The 23815-nt window shown below is 42.8% G+C and overlaps 1 protein-coding gene across 1 annotated transcript in view; it reads left to right on the top strand.

The window, feature by feature from the left end:
• The window catches only part of LOC126091092 (tyrosine kinase receptor Cad96Ca), a 481814-nt gene that overhangs the window by 378707 nt on the left and 79292 nt on the right, over positions 1-23815 (top strand). The gene's annotated exons all lie outside the window — the stretch shown is intronic.

Here is a 23815-nt window from a genome sequence, read left to right as displayed (position 1 = left end):
CTGGCGCATATGGGGAACCGAAAAGCCCCATGTTGCAGTCCCATCGTCCCTGCATCCTCAAAAAGTACTGGTCTGGGCCGCCATTTCTTCCAAAGGAATCATTGGCCCATTTTTCAGATCCGAAACGATTACTGCATCACGCTATCTGGACATTCTTCGTGAATTTGTGGTGGCACAAACTGCCTTAGACGACACTGCGAACACCTCGTGGTTTATGCAAGATGGTGCCCGGCCACATCGCACGGCCGACGTCTTTAATTTCCTGAATGAATATTTCGATGATCGTGTGATTGCTTTGGGCTATCCGAAACATACAGGAGGCGGCGTGGATTGGCCTCCCTATTCGCCAGACATGAACCCCTGTGACTTCTTTCTGTGGGGACACTTGAAAGACCAGGTGTACCGCCAGAATCCAGAAACAATTGAACAGCTGAAGCAGTACATCTCATCTGCATGTGGAGCCATTCCGCCAGACACGTTGTCAAAGGTTTCGGGTAATTTCATTCAGAGACTACGCCATATTATTGCTACGCATGGTGGATATGTGGAAAATATCGTACTATAGAGTTTCCCAGACCGCAGCGCCATCTGTTGTTGAAAATTGTAACTACTGTAATTTCGAAAGTTTGTCTGCCTGAAAATGTACTGTTGTCCCAAGCATATTGCAACAAACGGTGTATTTCTATCGCTGCTCGTTTAGTTTTTATTGCCGTTTCAAATATACCGGTCATTTTTGAAACACCCTGTATATTTCTGCATCTCAACACGTCTCGCTTAGCATTACCCCAAGTACACTGTTTACAAGGGGAGTCGAATGAAAACGAGGCAGACGAAAAACAAGTAAGTAAACATTTTATCTCAAAGGTAATCACCGTAACTGTTAATACATTTATCCAGCTGTGGGCAGGCCGCAAGTTGTCAAGTTTGTTTCGACTGCGCTGCAGAAGTTACACATCCTCCACACTGTCCCGTTGTCCTCTGATGCGATTTCCATATTTTTTGTGCGCTGCAGAAAGTTAATCGTGGCCTTCGATTTGCTTCGGACAAAGACGAGCACGCATGGTTAGAATCGTGAATCTGTAAACAACAGCAAACATACTTGCATGAAGGGATTGACCGTCTTGTGTCACAGTTTGATAAATGTATGAATCAGTATGGCGAAATAATGAAGTTTACTCATTTTTTCCATCATTCTCGTTTTCATTCGGCTGCTTCTTATACAGCTGCATACAAAACTACAACTTGACAGTAATATTTATGAAAAAAATTTAAGTAGCATATTAATGAACTTGCAAAGACACATCAGGAAAAAAAGCAATTTCATGCATAGCAACTCCTTGACGCATAGAGAAAAAAAATGCACTAATACTTAAGTCACAAAAGTCACACTATAACAAATCTTCGTATGTGTCAGGAAAAATAAGCAGAAAAGAGAAGAAGAATGCGCAAGGAAAGAGGGAAAAAATATTGCAGCCTTATCTTCACATAGTACGAAGCTATACTGCCATTCGACAGTGTCTTCTGAATGCTTTACATTTTTTGTCACGCACTGTACCAATAATTCTTTCCTTAATGCATGACTTGGCTTACATCTTTGTTACAAAGCTGGGCATGGCAGAATACGTCTTTGTTAAAACTTCACTTCGTAACGGATCACTAAAATTTAGTAACTACGCTTGGAGACAGCCCGTACTAGGTGGCAACCGTGGCCTTAATTCGTCATCATAGCTCCAAAGAATGTCACGCCGTGATATGTTTTGCAGCTTTCATGTATTTCCGTTGTGTAGTATCCAGTTGAGCTGTGTCCAAACTTTATACTTTTCAACTTAATATTATAGTAGCATTAACGTTATTTCGGTCTGAAGTGTGAGGGTGTATATTTTGTAGGCTAGACCTTCAGTATGCTACGTCACTTCTAGATGGCGTAATTACTTCTGGCCCTTCTTTTATTAGGCGTTATCTAGTCCAGGCTTGTTCCCCGATCTGCACCTGCGAGCTGTCTCGCGCTCGCGAGCTTTTAGTGAGCAACAGGTCCGCCCGCGGTGCTTCAAGGAGGTGGGAGGCTTTGGGAGGGGACGGGAAGGAAGGAAAGAACAATACAGCTTCGCAAAAGAACCTGAAGTGGACGAGCCTTATACTATAGCCGATGATGTCAAGTCGCACGGAGATATATTGTTGCACGGTGGCTCAATAATGTGCTTCGCGGCAAATTTATTTTCTAAAACTGTTGCCTTGACGAGAAATGCCAATAAAGTGAAAGTTACATTTCTTGTAATATTGCTTCTCTGCACCCAAGTAATGAATGGTTACTTCAGTCACAGCGTTCAACATTACGTACTTTAGTTTTTGCACCTCTGCTACCTGCTCTTCGCTTTCTAAGTGTCCATAATATCAAATGGTTCAAATGGCTCTAAGCACTATGGGACTTAACAGCTGAGGTCATCAGTCCCCTAGACTTAGAACTACTTAAACCTAAATAACCTAAGGACATCACACACATCCATGCCAGAGGCAGGATTCGAACCTGCGACCGTAGCAGCAGCGCGATTCTGGACTGAAACGCCTAGAACGGCTCGGTCACAGTGGCCGGCGTTCCTAATATTGTTATATACTTGTACTGAGAGTTTTAAAGCGCACTAAACGTTTCAAGACAATGAACGTATAGACATCTTGCTCTGACGTATTGGAAACTGATTTTGGTGTATCCGACATTCACTTCGAACTTCCTAAATCAGCGTTCAAGCTGCTTATCATCGATAAAAGAGCCCCTCTCCACTTTAAGCACTGCGTCGTTACCACGTACACTCGACTCTAAGGCTACGACGAGCCTAACACATTGCCATTCCTCTTAATAGTTTCCACTTCCCTTTCGGTACGTAATGACGTCTGACTATCCCACATTATCACGATTGATCACTTCCTAGGAGAGGAGTGGGTACGGGCGCTCGTTTTTGTGCTAGCCTAGCCGCCTCCTTAATAGACCTGATCTGTTCGACGATAGCGAGTTTATTTTGGTCTGTGTAATAAAAAGAAAGTTCAAATGTGTGTGAAATCTTGTGGGACTTAACTGCTAAGGTCATCAGTCCCTAAGCTTACACACTACTTAACCTAAATTATCCTAAGGACAAACACACACACACCCATGCCCGAGGGAGGACTCGAACCTCCGCCGGGACCAGCCGCACAGGTCCTTGACTGCAGCGCCCTAGAACGCTAGGCTAATCCCGCGCGGCTCTGTGTAATAGAAGATACACATAGGCTCTGTTCGAGCAGTTATGTAATTACCTGAGATTCAGTATAGCTGTTTGAACTACGCACTAGTGTGCCTCACATGAACTGAATTACTCTGTTGACGTGTAACTGGATAATTAGAAATTGCGGCAACACATTTGCACAATGAACCATTGGTGCACAGCACTGCACAGCTATCTGATGCCAAACATCAGGCTTCACGCTGGACCTCGAAAAGGCCTAATATCAGGGAAATGAATTCTTGCAAACTGATATTTCACGCCGTGCATTTCGCAGTCCTGCTTTCTGTGTACACGCAGTTCCCGTGATCTCTCGTGGAAATTTGTGGTAAGGTCTATGGGACCAAACTGCTGAGGTCATCGGTCCCTGCCGGCCGTTGTGGCCGAGCGGTTCTAGGCCCTTTAGTCCGGAACCGCGCTGCTGCTACGGTCACAGGTTCGAATCCTGCGTCGGGCATGGATGTGTATGATGTCCTTACGTTAGTTAGGTTTAAGTAGTTCTAAGTCTAGGGGACTGATGACCTCAGATGTTAACTCCCATAGTACTTAGAGCCATTTGAACCATTTATCATCGGTTCCTAGGCTTACACACTACTTAATGTAACTTACACTAATTTATGCTAAGGACAACACACACACACACACACACACACACACACACACACACACATGCCTAAGGGAGGAGTCGAACCTGCGACGGGGCGGAGCCGCGCGAACCGTGGCAAGGTGCCCTAAACCGCACGGCTACCCCGCGCGGCGATCTCTCGTGAATATGGTGAATATGGTATTCGTGGTCGTTCGCAAAGAAATAAGCTTTCAAATACTATATCTGCCTAAAACGCGGAAATGGCATCAACGGAATGTAATAAGCAAATGTCAGTCAGAGGATGTAAGATTATCAGAAAAATAGTTTTTTTTTAATCGAGGGTTCGCATCTGCGCTAACAGACAACTCTGCCTCCACTTCCTTTACCCTCGTCCATCTATTTTATAAATTTTCCTCCTTTCCACGCTTAACAGTTATAGCACTAAGCATGCTCTGAGGCGCGGGGGCAGATCTCAGAGCACGTTCGGCTTTGTAAATTTCGACTTAGTCGATCTCGGAGCCGAGTTTCACATCTCAGACTGAAAATTAGTCAAGTTCATTGATCAGTATGGATTCTAAAAGAAATCCAAATCTCTACCTTATAGTCTGTACAGGAGGGCTTTTTAGGAAGACACAAATGTAAAACTTGCAGGAAGTGAACGCTACCATCTGACGGTGGGCCCAGGCCCGAAACTAGTAATAGTATAATCAAATCATTTCAGAAAAATTTGTGGCTGGTTGCAGTATTTGCTGCACTGTAATTCAGCCTTGTACCGTGAAAGGCTGTAACATTATCAGGGAAACACCCCGTGTATAACTTTTGATAATCTTTAAGTGATAAAATTCTGCACGTTGCTATGTACGGTGTGTAACAGGTACAAGTGCAGATTTTTTTAATATGTGGTGCCTTCATATTTACATACGTCAGAGTGTTGGTTATTTTTCCTCTGTGTGAAACAGTGTTCCCAGAAATACATCAAAAACTTAACGACCTAATGTTTTCTGCATGGCCGTACCTGAGCCGCAAAGTGAACGACGTCCTGCAGTACAGACTATCCATTTTGCAGCCACGTGTTCACACTTTAATATCTAACTTGTCGCCGTGAGGAAAACGAACATTACTGGCTTCCTTGTGCAAGATGTACTTGTAGATACTATCCAACCCATAAAACATATACGTCTAGTAATAGCTATAATTGTTAGTCCACAAATGACGTAAATACTGATGTAATGTTGATCAGTACACCGTCGCAGTCACTAATAGGAATATCTGCACTTGTGCGTGTTTCACGCTGTGTGTCTGCTACCTACATCTAATCGTTTGATGTTAACCTGGCACATTCCATTTCACCGGTTAAATTCGAGGTATGCGTAGCAGGTAGCCGATAGATGCTTAAACACTGGTCTACCAAGTTTATAATACGTACAACGAGTTTCTCCGGGTCATATTTCGAAAAAAAAACCTCTTTGGTGGTAACCTTACGTTCCGATCACACTCAACGACGACAGTAATGTATGTCACAGGAATGCCTAGGGATGCGAAGAACACTTTTTGCTACTCAGCTGTTCTACAAGCTCTGCTGTGGAAATTTGTTTATCCCGAAATTCCCGACTGAAATCTCAACCAGAGCGACTGAATCCATGCGTATGCACTGAAGAGGAGGTCTAGATAGAAGCGTAAGCGGAAGTTTGTCACGCACTGAACAGTTAGTGACATTTAGATGTTGGTTGGAACTTTCATTCCACGATAACGTTCACAAATTTGACGTTGCAGCTGTTTATTCGTTGTGTAAATTGTGTGAATCCATGTTTCGTCTAAATAAAACACGAATTTTGGATTCTGTTTCACTTTACATACAATCTTAAAACTTTATCGTGTGGACATTATCATTATTATTTTTATATTCTTGTTAGACTCTCCGTTTTTCACATTTAAATACCGCACTGAAAACAGAAAAGTTTATCAAACGCGTTCTAATAATAGTGTCCGACGCATTCTGTACTGTCTGAAACAAGTCGTCTTCAAAGCACGAATCAAAACGTAGCAGTTTGTGTCTCATGGTTTGTTCCCCGCCGGCCTCTTCATTCATATTGCTGGGGTCGATGTAGCCACATCTCTCTTGGCTAGCTTTGTACCTATTCAATCAAGTCTTCAGTCTGTCTAAAATCCAGTATTCATTACAGCGAGGTCTCCCTGGGAAGCACATATTCTAGTGGCGCTCAGAGGAAGCTTTCTCTATTCTCGAGTATCAGAGTATATTGTTCGTGCAGTTGGTAGACCTCTTTAACAGCCCAGTCTCGCCCTCACCTTAACCGCCGCTGTTTCCCTGCGAGAAAACTGTGTGGTATTCCTGCAAGCTGGTGTAGACTGTCAACCGCAGTTTTAAGCAACCTAACAGCAATCTACAGGTCTAGTTAAGGGCTATGTCCACATGTTTGGCATGGGATGAAGAGTACAAAACTGAACACGTATAAATACGAAAGAGCAGCGGAGGGCTTTTGCTGGTATACGCGTGTTTCTGTATGAAGTCTTCAAATTCTTAATTGATGCGGTGCTTTATAAAAGTGGGAGCCCTGTCAAGTGTAACTCTCAGTCAGCGGAATGCACTTGTCTTATTTACTCCCAGCTTAAGATGTTCTTCCTGACTAAAAGCTGACACGTGGGTATTTACGTGATTGAGTCTCACCTGAATATTACTGTAATAGCTTGACAGGCGTTCAAGGACAGTGGACGGACTTCCGTCTAGTGTGTCATACTCTTTGCTTTGCTTGGTCAGATGATGTCTGTTTTAATGTAGCGCTACAAAAAATTAATCCCCTGTATACTGTATTGATCTCACTGTTTCTTCTCTAACCTACGACAAAAGCTTTGTGATGTTTTCGCAGTTATTTTCTTATGTACTGCAGTGTATCATACCAATTTGTGTTCAATACACTGACTTTTTGCATGTCTTAAATAGAATAGTTACAGTAAGCACTTTCTTCTTCTTCTTCTTCTTCTTCTTCTTCTTCTTCTTCCTTGTTCAGAAACACGAACCACATTCAGTTCGGCATCTTCTTTTTCTTTATATTTATTTACACATCACTGCCCACTGGCTTCCTCATACCCAAACATTTTGCAAGAACGTTCTCTTGTCTTGGTTGTCACAAGTCCCCAGTTCCCCTTAACGTTCCCATTAAGTTAAACGACGCCAACAGCAATTCGTTGTGCCAGCCTGCGAAGCGAAGCAATAACGCAAACTACTTTCAACTAGAAGGTTACTGTGTAACCCCGAACAAAGTCAATTTCCAGTGAATAATGTAATCTGGTGACCTGTCGGCTAATAAATGGACTTTGAATGAGAATGCTGATGCTCCAATGTAAACTTTGCAGGCAACAGTTGCACACTGTGTCTGCCAGTCAGCAACAGCTGAAAATAGATGGTTATTTCGATGGAAATTATCTCATCCGTTTCACCGAATTCCGCATCGACTCTGGTTGCCACGTGAAACAAGCACAGCTCAGAAGAGGAAAAGTTGTGATTTTACTGTCACCTACGCTAAATTAGCGGCTGTGTTGAAAGCAGAGCGGGCTCATACCTAGAAAGCGTTAGTTAGGAGTAAGAGAAAGTTGCAAAAAGACAATATTTGTAGAAAGCAGACTCTCTTCGTATTCAAGAGAGAAAAAATCTTGAATGGAAAATTGGGTATAAAATGTAATTATATTTCAATTAGTGCGCTTAAAATGCTACGTAAGTGTCGGTATGCGAAGTGCAAAAATGGCTCTGAGCACTATGGGACTTAACATCTGTGGTCATCAGTCCCCTAGAACTTAGAACTAGTTAAGCCTAACTAACCTAAGGACATCACACACATCCATGCCCGAGGCAGGATTCGAACCTGCGACCGTAGCGGTCACGCGGTTCCAGACTGTAGCGCCTAGAACCGCACGGCCACACCGGCCGGCTATGCGAAGTGCAACACAGCCATATTTTTTGTATTCCATGTTTGATCTGTTGGAAATAAAAATCGGGGCGTAGCAGTAAGAAAGCAGAATAGCTACGTTAGCTTACCATAATTACATTTCCAGTTACCGTTTCACATATGGTTTATTGGCGTAAACAGGAATTATCTGGAAGTTGTGTTCCTGTGGGACCAAACTGCTGAGGTCCTTAGGCTTACACACTACTTAATCTAACTTAAAGTAACTTAGGCTAAGGACAACACTCACACACACCCTTGCCCGAGGGAGGACTCGAACCTCCGACGGGTGGAGCCGCGTGAACTATGGCAAGGCACCTCATACCGGCATTTCATCTGAACACACAAGTCGCCTAATTCCCGTAAATTCCGGGGAGGGGGTGCGATGAACTCTCATGTCACGTCCAGTCACATCCCACTTGTGTTCCACCAGGTTCAGATCTGGTGAGTTTTGGGGCCAGCGCAGCAACTGGAATTCGCCACTGTGTTCCTTGAACCGCTCTATAACATTCCTAGCCTTGTGACACGGTGCACTATCTTTTTGAAAAATGCCACTCCCGTCAGGATTAATGATCGTCATGAAGGGGTGTACGTGGTTCGCAACCTGTGTACGATACTCCTTGGCCGACACGGTGCCAAAATGGAGCCGCCGCCAGGCTGTCTCCGCCCCAAAGCAGAGGTGTGAAGGAGCTGTTCCCCTGGAAGACGTCAGATTCGCGCCCTCCCATCGGCATGATGAAAAAGATACTGGCGTTAATCAGGCCATGCGACACTGCCACTACGCCAGTGCCCAGTGCCGATGGTCACGTGCCCATTTCAGTCGTAGCTGCCGATGTCGTGGTATTAACACTGGCACATGCATGGTATGACCTGAAAATTTAAGGGAACGCAGAATTCGGCTACGATTGTGGACAGGGTCGTAATCAGTTACTGTTCTTCCCCCTTTACAGTTACACACATTTATTTTTAGAACAGTAATTCTAGACTCAACAATAAATTTAAAAAAATACCACACGCTGGTAATGAAGGAATAAACAACTGTGTAAATAATAGTGTTTTCAGTGCGTTACAATTTAGCAAATCGCCATAAAAAAATACAGATAATGAGAAAAAAATAACAAGCTACTGTGAGAATGTTTGAGAACTAGCTGCAATTACAACTTACAGTTACTTAAATGTTAAAACGTGGCCACAAGCACAGCAGAAGGTATCAGACGCCAGGAATGACACTAAGTACGGTTTTAAGGCTTACTGCTAAAATACAAATATCGAATTATTATTTTCTTAGCAATGACCACAATCACGGCTGAAGGCCTTACACGCCAGAAACGGCAATTATGTAAAAATTTGGAAACCTTCTGTAAAAAAGCAAATACAAGCAAAGGTTAATTAAAAGAAACAAGCAACTGACCACCAACCGGGTGAAATAAGATGATGTAAACTTTGTAACACAACCCTTACACTGCTACATTTATTCCAGAAGGCGACCGGAACTATTAACTAGATGTACATAAACTTTAATGTAAGCATTACAAGGTATGGTAATAAATAATGCAATAATAAAACACAATGACCAATCACAGACGGTGCTCCAGGAATCGACCTCTGAAAAGGTCTGGCAACAACCACTTTCGCGAGCGATGAGACAGGAAGCCAAGAGTTGCATTCACTTCACAAGATGTTAACTCAGGTTAGTGGCAGTCTAACGAATGACTAAAGACAATCTTGCTGAAGCTACCTGACGTCCAATAAACCAAATGCAAGAAAGGAACAATACGCCGACGCCGGAACCGGCGGGCTGCATTACGCCCCCAGAATACTGTGCTTAGAACGCCCGGAACGAGAAAGGAATCACTACCACCACAGTAGAAGAATCACCACCCGACCTACACTCAATAAAGCTGTCAAAACTACACGCCTTACCGGACAGCAGCGGCAAGGCGAGGAAATGTACACTGCTGATTCAAACACTAACCCCCCAGGGCCGGTAACTGGGGCGTTCGCGGTCACCAGGCAAGGAAAAATACCGCTGGTCGAACTCAACAAATTGTAGCAATCTGAACGCAGTAAGTAGTAACAAGAAGTCGAGGAAAGCTAATCAGATCCGCTTTTCCCAAGCACTCCACTCGCTGCTCTTCGCCTCAGCGACACTATGAGCAGTATGAGCAGCAACACGAACCCAAGTCACTGGAGAATCGCGAGATGTCACAATGGTGGAGGTTTCTCTACTTGGATTGAAATGCTCTCATCTTAAAGCCTGCAGGATCTGGTTTACGACGAGGCAGTGCATCCTCGTGACCACAGCCCTTCCATCTGGCTAGTCCATGCGCGCCGCCAGCGGTCCCAGCGTGTTGACGCACTGCACAGACCTCACTCCTCCTCAGTCCCCAACTAAAACTGCAACACTGACACGACACGGGGAAACAACGACGTCGCCCCAAAGATAGGGCAACGGTTACTACACATCGATAACCGCCGCTGCTGCCACTAGCGGACAGGCAACACTTGCAAAACGAGTGGCGCCAGTCCTGACGAGAAGACAAACAACCGCAACCATGCCAACAGAGGGCGGAAACCTACAAACAGCACCGACGTGAGCCGCAGGACGGCTCACACGCGGAGGCCCATCGTTAGCGGTGTTCGGTGCACTGTGTTCAGACGCACTTGATCTCTGCCCTGCATTAAAGCGGACAGGCAACGCTTGCGAAACGAGTGGCGCCAGTCCTGACGAGAAGACAAACAACCGCAACCATGCCAACAGAGGGTGGAAACCTACAAACAGCACCGACGCGAGCTGCAGGACGGCTCACACGCGGAGGCCCATCGTTAGCGGTGTTCGGTGCACTGTGTTCAGACGCACTTGATCTCTGCCCCGCATTAAAGCGGACAGGCAACGCTTCCGAAACGAGTGGCGCCAGTCCTGACGAGAAGACAAACAACCGCAACCATGCCAACAGAGGGCGGAAACCTACAAACAGCACCGACGCGAGCCGCAGGACGGCTCACACGCGGAGGCCCATCGTTAGCGGTGTTCGGTGCATTGTGTTCAGACGCACTTGATCTCTGCCCCGCATTAAAGCGGACAGGCAACGCTTGCGAAACGAGTGGCGCCAGTCCTGACGAGAAGACAAACAACCGCAACAGCACCAACGCGAGCCGCAGGACGGCTCACACGCGGAGGCCCATCGTTAGCGGTGTTCGGTGCACTGTGTTCAGACGTGCTTGATCTCTGCCCCGCATTAAAGCCTGACGTCAGTTCCTCCACAGTTAGCTGGCTGTCCTGTTTTACCAGTCTGCCCAGCCTACAACGTCCGACAACTCTGATGAGAGGTGGCCGCCCAACCCCACGACGTCTGGACGTGGTTTCACCTCGATTTCGTCTCGTGTTGAAGTCACTCACCACACCAGTCCTCTAACGTTCCGAAATGCTCGTGCCAAGCCTCCGGGCCATCATAATCTGCCCTCGGTCAAACTCAGATTGCGCGTCTCACCCCATCCTACACCCGGACAGCACGCTGACTGATACAACATTCACCGTGCGTGTGTCTAACTAGCAGTCATTCCCTTCCAGGTGACGCTGCTATAGCCTGGACGGGTTTATATTAATGATCGGTGGTCATAATGGTCTGGCTGATCAGTGTATATCGACGTACTGATTCAAAATTACGTTTTTTTTCTTTTTTGAGTCACCAGTCTTCTGACTGGTTTGATGCGGCCCACCACGACTTCCCCTCGTGTGCCAACCTCTTCATCTCACAAGGGAACATCCACATCGCACCCCCCTCAGATTTAGTTATAAGTTGGCACAATGGATAGGCCTTGAAAAACTGAACACAGATCAATCGAGAAAACAGGAAGAAGTTGTATGGAACTATGAAAAAATAAGCAAAATAGACAAACTGAGTAGTCCATGCGTTAAGATATGCAATATTAAGGGCAATGTGAAGCGAGGAGCGCCGTGGTCCCGTGGTTAGCGTGAGCAACTGCGGAAAGAGAGTTCCTTGGTTCAAATCTGCCCTCCACTGAAAATTTTGCTTTCTTTATTTTCGCAAAGCTATGATCTGTCTGTTCGTTCATTGACGTCTCTGTTCACTGTAATAAGTTTAGTGTCTGTGTTTTGCGACCGCACCGCAAAACCGTGTGATTAGTTGACGAAAGGACGTGCCTCTCCAATGGGAACCGAAAACATTTGATCGCAAGGTCATAGGTCAACCGATTCCTCCACAGGAAAACACGTCTCATATTTTGTATACGACACTGGTGACAGCATGTACGTCACATGACAGGAATATGTTGTCGACCCACCTAACTAGTACACTTGGCGAATGGGTGAAAAGTTTCTTCTACCTTGCCCGATTTAGGTTTTCTTGTGGATGTAACAATCACTCCAAAAAAAGTGATGAAAACATAAGAGTTTTTCACATAAACTGAAAATAAAAAGTTAAAATTTTCGGTCAAGGGAAGATTTGAACCGAGGACCTCTCGTTCAGCGGCTGGTCACGCTAACCACGGGACCACGGAGCTCCTCGCCTCACATTTCCCTTAATATTGCATATCTTACGCATGGACGACCCAGTTTGTATATTTTGCTTATTTTTTCATAGTTCCACACAACTTCTTCCTGTTTTCTCGATCGATCTGTGTTCAGTTTTTCAAGGCCTATACACTGTGCCATCTTATAACTAAATCTGAGGGGGGTGCGATGGGGATGTTCCCTTGTCAGAGTAGCACTTGCAACCTTCGTCCTGAATTATTTGCCGGATGTATTTCAATCTCTGCCTTCCTTTACAGTTTTTGCTCTCTACAGCTACCTCTAGTACCTTAGTAGTTATTCTCTTACGGTTTGACAGATGTCCTATCGTGTAGTCCCTTATCCTTGTCAGTGTTTTCCACATATTCCTTTCCTCTCCGATTATGCGCAGAACATCCTCATTCCTTACGTTATCAGTCCAACTAATTTTCGATATTCGTCTGTAGCGCCACATCTCATATGCTTCGATTATCTTTTGCTCATGTTTCACTGACAAACAGTGCTGTCCTCCAGACGTACATTCTGAGAAGTTTCTTCCTCAAATTAAGGCCTATGTTTGATAGTAGTAGACTTCTCTTGGCCAGGAATGGCCTTTTTGCCAGTGCTAGTCTGCGTCTGGTGTACTTGCTCCGTCCGATATCGGTCATTTTACTGCCTAGGTAGCAGAATTCCATACTTTCATCAACTTTGTGACCATCAATCCTGATTTTTTTCTCGCTGTTCTCATTTCTGCCACTTCTCATTACTTTCGCCTTTCTTCGATTTATTCTCAAGTAATATTCTGTATTCATTAGACTGTTCATTCCACTCAGTAGATCATGTATTTTTTTTTTTTTTTCACTTTCACTAAGTATACCAATGTCGTCAGCGAATCGTGTCAATGATATCTTTTCACCTTGAATTTTAGTTCTACTCCTGAACCTTTCTTTTACTTCCATCATTCCTTCTTCTATGTACAAATTGAACAGTAGGGGCCAAAGACTACATCCCTACCTTACGCCCTATTTTAATCTGAGCGCTTCATTCGTGGTCAAATGTTCAAATGTGTGTGCATTCCTAAGGGACCAAACTGCGGAGTTGATCGGTTCTTAGACTTACACACTACTTAAACTAACTTATGCTAAGAACACCACACACATCCATGCACAAGGGAGGACTCGAACCTCCGGCGAGAGGGGCCGCGCGGTACGTGACATGGTGCCTCAAACCGCACGGGCACTCCGCGCGGCTCATTCTTGGTCGTCCACTGTTATTATTCCCTCTTGGCTCTTGTACATATTGTATATTATCCGTCTCTGTCTATAGCTTACCCCTCTTCTTATCAGAATTTAGAACCACATGGATCATTTTACATTGTCGAACGCTTTTTCCAGGTAGACAAATCCTATAAATGTGTCTTGATTTTTCTTTAGTCTTGCTTCCATTATCAACCGCAACGTCAGAGTTGTCTCCTTCAGTATATTATCCTTGTCAGCAGTTTGGATAAATGAGCCGTTAAGCAGATTGTGTGATAATTGTTATATTTGTCTGGTCTTGCAGTCTTCGGAATTGTCTGGATGATATTTTTCCGAAAGTCAGGTAGTATGTCGCTATAATCATACGTTATACGCACCAACGTGAATAATCGTTTTGTTGCCACTTTCCCTAATGATTTTAGAAATTCTGATGGAAAGTTATCTATCCCTTCTGCCTTATTTGAATCAATCACTTCTGCCGTATTTGATCGTAAGTCCTCCAAACCTCTTAAATTCTGATTCTAATACTGGACCCCCTAACTCGACTCCTGTTTCTTCTATCACATCAGACAAATCTTCCCACTCATCGAGGCCTTCAGTGTATTCTTTCCACCTATCCGCTCTCTTCTCTACATTTAACAGTGGAATTCCCGTTGCTCTCATGAAGTTACCACCCTTGCTTTTAATTATACGGAAGGTTGTTTTGACTTTGCTATATGCTGAATCAGTCCTTCCGATAATCATTTCTCTTTCGATTTCTTCCGATTTCTTCACATTTATCACGCCACCATTTCGTCTTAGCTTCCCTGCACTTCCTATGTATTACATTCCTCATTATTGCACGCAATAAGCTTTCTGATTTTAATTTTGATGCTTGCACGTTATGTGCTCACTTGCTGATAGGCTATATCCGCCGTTTTATAATAGGATAATTGTACAGTAGATCGACAGCTGTAAATACAAATTAAGGCTGTCCGTTGTAAAATAATACTCTTTGTAGGTCAGTAAGCCAAACGTACCATGATGATGATGATGATGATGATGATGTTTGGTTTGTGGGGCGCTCAACTGCGAGGTTATCAGCGCCCGTACAAGTTCCCAATGTCTGCCCATCCCAGTCTCGCCACGTTCATGAATAATGATGAAATGATGAGGACAACACAAACACCCAGCCATCTCGAGGCAGGTGAAAACAAACGTACAATGATGGTAACAGGTTGGTGGATAAGTTCGTAGAGTTTTTGCTTTGCAAGTTGGTATTCCGGTTGCTACGGGTTTATTAGTCGATTGTCATTTTATATTTATAGTCCACTGTCGCCATTTGAGTTTACATATCGTCATTTTGTCATCTGGAGATAGTTAGTGGGTATGTGGACGTTAGAAAATGGAGTGCCAAGTGGAGAAATCGGAACATTTTTTTTTCTTTTTCAGTTCAGTAGAGGAGTGACAGCTGCTGAAGCAGCAAGATATATTTGCGCCATGTATGGGGCAAATGCCATTTAACAGAGCACGGCAAGAAAATGTTCTTCTCGTTTTAAGGTTGGTTGGTTGGTTGTTTTGGGGAAGACCAGACAGCGAGGTCATCGGTCTCATCGGATTAGGGAAGGACAGGGAAGGAAGTCGGCCGTGCCCTGTGAAAGGAACCATCCCGGCATTTGCCTGGAGCGATTTAGGGAAATCACGGAAAACCTAAATCAGGATGGCCGGACGCGGGATTGAAACGTCGTCCTCCCGAATGCGAGTCCAGTGTCGAACCACAGCGCCACCTCGCTCGGTCGTTTTAAGGAGTATCGTTTCAACACTAGTGACCCTACAGATTCAGGAAGACCTTACGGGTTTGATGAGAATCGTTTTAAACGCATTAATACACGTTGATCCCTGCCAGTGTACTCGAGAACTGGCAAATATGAATTGTGATCGTCCCACCATCGTGATACTGCTGCATATCCACTAACTATCTCCAAATGAAAAAATGATGATATGTAAACTCAAATAGCGACAGTGGACTATAAATAAAAAATGACAATCGACGAATAAACCAGTAGCAACCGGAATACCAACTTGCAAACCAAAAACGCTACGAACTTATGCACCAACGTGATACCACCACTGTATGTTACAGAAATACAAAAAGTATTACTTTACAACTGACAGACAAACTATAATTACAGCGCCGGCCTTGGTGGCCGAGCTGTTCTAGGCGCTTCAGTATGGAACCGCGCGACCGCTGCGGTCGCAGGTTCGAATCCTGCCTCGGGCATGGATGTGTGTGATGTCCTTAGGTTAGTTAGGTTTAAGTAGTTAGAAGTTCTAGGGGACTGATGACCTCAGAAGTTGAGTCCCATAATGCTCAGAGCCATTTGATCCATATAATTACAGCTGTCGATCTATTGTACAATTATCCTATTATAAAACGGCAGATATAGCCTATCAGCAAGCGAGCACGTAACATGCAAGCACCAGAATTAAAATCAGAAAGCTTACTGCGTGCAGTAATGAGGAATGTAATAAATAGGAAGTGCAGGGAAGCTAAGACGAAATGACTGCATGAAAAATGTGAATAAATCGAAAAAAAAATGATTGCCGGAAGGACTGACTGACTCAGCATATAGCAAAGTCAAAACAACCTTCGGTGAAATTAAAAGCAAGAGTGGTAGCATCATGAGAGTAACGGGAATTCCACTGTTAAATGCAGAGGAGAGAGAGGATAGGTGGAAAGAATACACTGAGGGTTCAAAAATCTCGTGTATGGATACGGCATGCTCTGAGCCAAAATCACGGAAGTCAGCTGCTGCCCATACATGCAGCTCTACTTGCTTATCATCAATTGCCTAGTGAACAACACCGACCATTCCTAACCTGTACCGTTTCTGGTGATAAGACATTCTCTCTCTTTGCTAACGCAAGGAAAAGAATAGAATGCTGAGCAGAAACAAAGCGGCAACTGCCCGTGCAAATACTTGCGCGCATCCACAAACAAAATTTAGGCATTTGGTGGAACGAAGACCGTATTCTGTGCTATGAATTGCTTCTCCGATTTGTAATCATCACTGCTGACATTTATTGTGAACAACTGAGACGTATCGAAGACGCAATCGAAGAGCAACAACCAGGAAGAGATGATACTCCACGATAACGTTCGCCTGTATTCTGCTAGACTACCGACAAACACTACACGCAATTTGGCTTGGGAAGTCATTCCGCGCCCACGTTATTCACCTGATCTTGCAGCCTAAGGTTTTCACCTTTTCCGCTTCCTACTGAACAACCTACAAGGAACGTCCTTTCCGGATGAAAATGCGCTCCGAACATTGGTCGACGAGATGGTTGCCTCAGAACCACGTGATCTACACAGTCGCAGAATCGAAAAGTTAAGTCAGAGTTTTAAGACTGTTGTAAGTAGGGAAGGGGAATATATTATTGAAGACTAATGCTTGTGTTATGTGTATTTGTTGTGATGGAAAAACGTTACGAATTTAGGCACTAACCAAATATCTCCGTTCTATTTGATTGTAGACTACGTTTGAAAATTACCTGTAAAGCAGAAATTGGCCAATGGTTCAAGAGGTATTTTTTATTTTATTTTACACGTCTAGTTCCGTAGGACCAAACTGAGTAACAAATCTCCAAGGTCATAGAACTTGACAGCACATGAAATTACAACATAAACTTAATGACAGATAAACTAAAATGTTCATGAATCCAAAAAAAGACATGCTATAACTTTATGTAAACGCAATCAACAATATAACACAGGAATAAGGTTAGTTTTTCAAGGAACTCCTCAACAGAATAGGAATGACCGATGAGGAAACTCTTCAGTTTAGATTTGAAAGCGCGTGGATCACTGCTTTGATCTTCGCTTCCTGAAAATGGATGCAGCAGTATACGGCACACCTTTCTGCGCAAGACTCAAGGAAGTGCGGTCCAAATGCAGATTCGATTTCTGCCTAGCATTAACTGAGTGAAAGCTGCTAATTCTTAGGGATTAGCTAATAATTTTAACAAGAAACGACAGTAAAGAATACATATATTAAGAGACAGATGTCAGAATATCCAGACCAATGAACAGAAGTCGACAAGAAATTCGCGAACTTACAGCACTTATTGCCCGAACCGCCCGTTTCTGAGCCAAAAATATCCTTTGAAAATGGGAAGAGCTACACCAAAATATAATACCATACGTCATAAGTGAATGAAGATAAGCAAAGTAGATTACTGTTGAGCTTCACTAATCATAAGCCCTTTCTGTGTAACTAAAACGTCGGGTTTTGTTGAATTGTGAATTAGAAACAGCAAAAACTGAGTCTTACTGTGATTCAGCGTTAGCTGATTTTCTACAAGCCATGAAGTTATGTCATTAACTGCACTATTTGAAACAGTGCCAACTGTAAATTTGTAAAAACAGTCGAATTGGGAAACGTTCAAGATTTCTTTCACGAATATTCGGCTATTTTCTCCCACACGAAGAAAATAATGGACAGTTTCGTCAGTCGCAGATTTTGTGTACACTTTCTCGTGCAGACTGTTAAAACGGACACGAAAAGATCGTCTATATTGTTTCCGCGTGCATCATATTGTCCGCCGCAGGCCGTTCTGCACTGGAGAATCGGAAATTTCGCGACCCGCTGACTCTATTGCCGTAGCAGCGTGGATGGCTCATTTATTGACTGTTTCGCTATAGGAAAGTTACTTTGCATATGAAGTATGCTTTGATGACGGAACAGACCACTCAGCAATTTTGTGCTCCATTTCTTCAGCCAATTACTAGTGCCCTGACCCGACAAAGCGGTTAAATTGTCCGTACGGAGACGGGCGTCTTTCTGGACTCTATCCAGCCTTTGACAAGCCTGGTGAAGTATGTTGTTATTTTCCGCAGATTAGAACCGTTAATGTAATTGGAGCGAAAAGCTGTCATTCATTCTACGTACAGTAATATTTTTTGCTCAATTATCTGCCACAGAATTACACGGCTTTTCTGAAAGACATTTCGCACACTCTTAACGAAACACCTCTGTGATCCCCAAAAACCTGTTTCAGGTATTCTTCATTGTGCTTTATTAAGACGTGATCATATTGTATTAATGGTTTTAAGATCACCACAAATCTCTAGTTCCCTGCTTGGACTGATACTCTTTAAAATTTGTTGCACGTTCGATTTTGAGTACACAATTTCACACATTGTTTCGCAAAACTATTTCTTTTTCGTTTATTGATGTTCATGTGGTCATAGAAGGGTCGACGGTGTTTTTCAGAACGAAAAAACTTGTGAATCAAGTTTTCCTCTTCGTAATACAAGTTTGAATCAATAACTCTTCTCTGTAGATTTGCTGCATTAAATAGAATTTTTTTCTGATGTAACTGAGTCAACAATACGGGATTGTGGGTCCAACTTGATGCAAAACACTTTCGTTATTTATTTATTTATTCCAAGAGTAGTTTCAGCGACAAATATCACCGTCGTCAGTGGGTTCTTTGATTCTAAAACATGCAGAAATAACATACTTAAAAACATTGTAAACATCATTATAAGTGTACTATTTGATTCAATATATTGTTTTCCGTGAACGATTTCGTAATACCTTATTTAATGTACGCCACAGAATGGTTTTACGATTTTTTTACATTTTCTATGTTTTTTGTGGCCGTTTTTTCTCAGCATGCATCTGCTAGTGTTAGTAAACAAATACAAGAATGTGAATTTATGAATGCCAGCGTTATACTATCGGGATTGCGGTAGTGTTGTGGATACAGTTTCGATGTGTAGTAGGTTGTTACGTAGTTTGTCATTTACTCACATTCGTTAGAGGCTTGCAGATACTTTAAGACACACAAAATCATAACTTTCGCACCTTGTTCGTAACCCAAAACATAACGCCATCTTACTGTTCGCGCATGTCGCGATAAATGTGTCGCATATTGCGAGAAGGGTTTGAAAATTGTAGCGGGAGTTTGACGACTTTTGTTCCTTATTTATGTCTGTGCGTGTTGCAACAACGCACTCTTTACCGCTGTAAAAGAACTAACACTCTCTAATCACACAAAGTGACATAAATAAGGAATAGAAGTCGTCAGAAAAGCCGCTACAAGTTTCATAACCTCGCAATATGTGATACATTCATCGCGATACATGTGAGCAGCAAGACGGCTTAATGTTCTGGATATCGAACAAGGTGCGAAAGTTATTTTTTTATGTGTTTAAAAGTAGCTGCAAGCCGTCCAACGAACTTGAGTACATAACAAACTACGTAACCACCTCGTACACAACAAAACTGTATCCACAACACTACCCCAGTCCCAACTGTATAACGCTGACATACATAAGTTCATGTTTTTGTATTTGTTTCTTAACAGCCACTCAAACAATTACAGATGATATGATGTATGCCGGGACAAAAAACAAGTGACGTATAGTAAAAAAAGGTATTATGAAATTTTTCACAGAAAACCATATTTGGAACCAACGATACACATTTAATAATGTTTTATAGGTATGTTATTTCTGCATGTTTTAGAACCAAAGAACCCAGTTGTGATAGTGATACCCGTCGCTGAATATATTTTGGGAATAAATAAATAAATAAGCAAATAACAGAAGTGTTTTGCTTCAAAGCGGACCGACACTTCGATATTGTTGCTTTTGTATGCAAACACGGACCAGTGGAAGAGTTTCAAGATAAAATTATTGCTATAAAATTGAGTCATTTACGCGCGAAACTAAATCCTAAATGGATGGCAAAATGTTCTGAATTGTTCGCGTCATATTCCTCAAACTTCTCCAATCCTTGATGTTTCAACTCATCTGCAGGGATCTTTCCTAGGAGTCTTCTAATGTCTATCAAGTTCTTATATCCCACACTTAACTTTTCTCGAGAATGTAGTGATTACGCAGTAAATCTTCTAAACTTTGCATCATGTCTACAATCGAAAAATTGGGGAAAATTAAATTCCAGTATCCTGCGCTTATCATCTATAGATAAGTGTCAGTAATCGACTAGAGCCGACAAAGTAAGAGTTGTGTTATTGTGGTCGAAATATCGCCAACGCCGCTGTAGATAAGCTGTTTCACATGAAGAGTGACCAAAGAGAATATTCAGCTTCGGATACGTTTTTGTCTCGACTTGGTGAGCATACTGTTCTACCTGTGCGAGAGCTTGACAGAAACAAGTGATCGCCGGCAAGCAGATGTCGATAGAATCGTTATTTTCAGGTAAGAGACTGTATAATAAAGCGAGCAAAAGAAAGAAATTACTAGGAACTATATATCAAGTCGTGTTGGTGCCCACTTTTTTTTTCAGTCTTGAGCTATGTCCTTGCACTGTGAGAGGTTATATGAAAAACTACCAACTCTTTATCAGACGAGCAGTTTACTACAGAGAAGGTCTTGCGCTATGCTGGGAAACGTCGCGTGTGTGTTGAGGCACAAGAAAAGAGGCTTATGCTGAATACTTCCCATATAATCAAAATAACTCAAGAATCACACTTCCCATATACAGGGCTATTAGAAATGATCGAAGCGATTTCATAAATTCACTGTAGCTCCATTCATTGACATATGGTCGCGAAACACTGCAGATACGTAGAAAAACTCATGAAGTTTTGTTCGGCTGAAGCCGCACTTCAGGTTTCTGCCATCAGAGCGCTCGAGAGCGCAGTGAGACAAAATGGCGACAGGAGCCGAGAAAGCGTATGTCGTGCTTGAAATGCACTCACATCAGTCAGTCATAACAGTGCAACGACACTTCAGGACGAAGTTCAACAAAGATCCACCAACTGCTAACTCCATTCGGCGATGGTATGCGCAGTTTAAAGCTTCTGGATGCCTCTGTACGGGGAAATCAACGGGTCGGCCTGCAGTGAGCGAAGAAACGGTTGAACGCGTGCGGGCAAGTTTCACGCGTAGCCCGCGGTAAATTGGCTCATGCTACAACTGGAGACCGACAGCGCCGACTTCATCTTTCAACAGGGTGGTGCTCCACCGCACTGCCATCATGATGTTCGGCACTTCTTAAACAGGAGATTGGAAAACCGATGGATCGGTCGTGGTGGAGATCATGATCAGCAATTCATGTCATGGCCTCCACGCTCTCCCGACTTAACCCCATGCGATTTCTTTCTGTGGGGTTATGTGAAAGATTCAGTGTTTAAACCTCCTCTACCAAGAAACGTGCCAGAACTTCGAGCTCGCATCAACGATGCTTTCGAACTCATTGATGGGGACATGCTGCGCCGTGTGTGAGAGGAACTTGATTATCGGCTTGATGTCTGCCGAATCACTAAAGGGGCACATATCAAACATTTGTGAATGCCTAAAAAAACTTTTTGAGTTTTTGTATGTGTGTGCAAAGCATTTTGAAAATATCTCAAATATTAAAGTTATTGTAGAGCTGTGAAATCGCTTCAATCATTTGTAATAACCCTGTACATTCAGCCACCTCTGGTTGTCGCCTCCAATTTCAAGTCCATATGCTAATCCATTCGCTTCTTGCACTTGAAGCATGCGTATTGCCGCGCATTGTCCGGTGAGATATCTGGGCCCTGTGGGGGAAACTTCTTTGAAACGGGCGTTCGCTGTTGGGTCACCTGCTTTGTGATGGCATGGTCTGCATCGAAAAACTGGGGGTAGCGAACATTGTCGCCATGTTTGTTTGTTTCTTTTTTCGTTTCTCATTTTTTTTTAAATTAGTGTTTTTAATAATCTGATGCTCTCAGTCCGAACAAAACGGAACTATCCACATGAAAGTTAAAATAATCTTTAAAGTTTTAGTTATCAAGAGAGAGAAATAGTAAGCTTCTTCATTTATCTTTCTTCTTATAAAGGTCACTGATTCTGTCACTCGTAATTTGTTGTACCAATTTTGCTTTAGTAGACGGAACCTTGTTGCACTTTTTCACATTGGTAAATACCTTCACGTAATTCGGTGTCAACTGGCGTCTATCACACTGTTTAGTGAAGTCAATAGCCATACCTGTTTTCCGGATTTTAACTGAGATGTCCATATATTTCGAAACAGCCTTTGAAACCTGGGCAGGTGCATATTTCAAAATTTTAAACATGACTGACGCAGCAGCTGTTAAAAATCTTCACGGTAAATGATAACAGCCTAACAGTTGCAGGATAAAGATTTATTGAAATCCTTGACCACGGTTTCGGTACATCTAAACATACCTTCATCAGAAGCAAAAGTACACCTGAACAGGAAGACACCTTCATTAAGAAAAAGCTTAGCAACATAACTGAGATAGAAGAAAAAAACAAACACTTACAGTTTTAAGTAACGATGAAATTACCAGAGTGTTACCAGCACAAAAACTTTTAGTCACTTAACTAAAATCACGTCCTGCAGTGGAAAGCTTTAGAAGGAAATTTTTTCAAAAATAATTCTGTGTTGGGTAATATGATTTCTTTCTAAGCTCATTACGTTGATAACATAATATTTAAAGTGAGTGACCAAGACCTGCAACTAATGCTTCATGTTTTTAACAGTTTTCACGAAAAAATGAATTACTCAAAAGAGATGCAAAACGACGAGAGAGAACTCAATTTTCTTGATTTGAAGCTTAAGTTATTTGACAACACAATTAGCTTCGATATATTTCGTAAAAATACTTTTTCTGATAATATTTCCCAGCAGATTCTTGTTTTCACAAACTCAGAAAATTGCCGTCTTTCACTCTGCAGTTCATCATGCCGTGAGCACACCTTTAGAACAGGATTGTTTAGAAAAAGAAATATCTTTAGTAAAATCCACAGCTACTACCAATGGATACGACCCTATGTTTATTGACCAAATTTTTAGTAAAAAAACTGCTGTAAAATGTCCATCCTTAGGAGATAACAGGGTGATGACGGTAATAACTTTATTTCTATTCCATTTTTGGGGAACGTATCATATAAGAAAAGGAGACTTCTTCTGAAGCAATACGGTTACAGAGTTGCCTTTTCCGTAAATAGTAGCTTAAAACAGAGAGTGATTCGTACTATTGGGGCACGGGAAGAACTCGGCATTAAATCCGGAGTTTACAAAATTACTTGTAACGACTGCCCCAACTATTACGTTGGACAGACAGGTAAACCCATCAAAGTAAGATATAAAGAACACATGCTAGATAAAAATTCCACGTTTGCTGAACATCTGTTGCCCTTAACAACATACGCCACGTGAACTGGATGACGTAGAGTCGTTGACCGTGCGAAAAACATGGTGTGGCCAGATGAATACCTGATACTTTTAACGTTTGTCCTTAACATT

Source organism: Schistocerca cancellata, chromosome 1, assembly GCF_023864275.1.
Source record: "Schistocerca cancellata isolate TAMUIC-IGC-003103 chromosome 1, iqSchCanc2.1, whole genome shotgun sequence".
In the NCBI taxonomy this organism is placed as follows: Eukaryota; Metazoa; Arthropoda; class Insecta; order Orthoptera; family Acrididae; genus Schistocerca; species Schistocerca cancellata.
The sequence above is the reverse complement of the archived record's forward strand: the minus strand, read 5'-3'. Positions and strand labels throughout refer to the sequence as shown.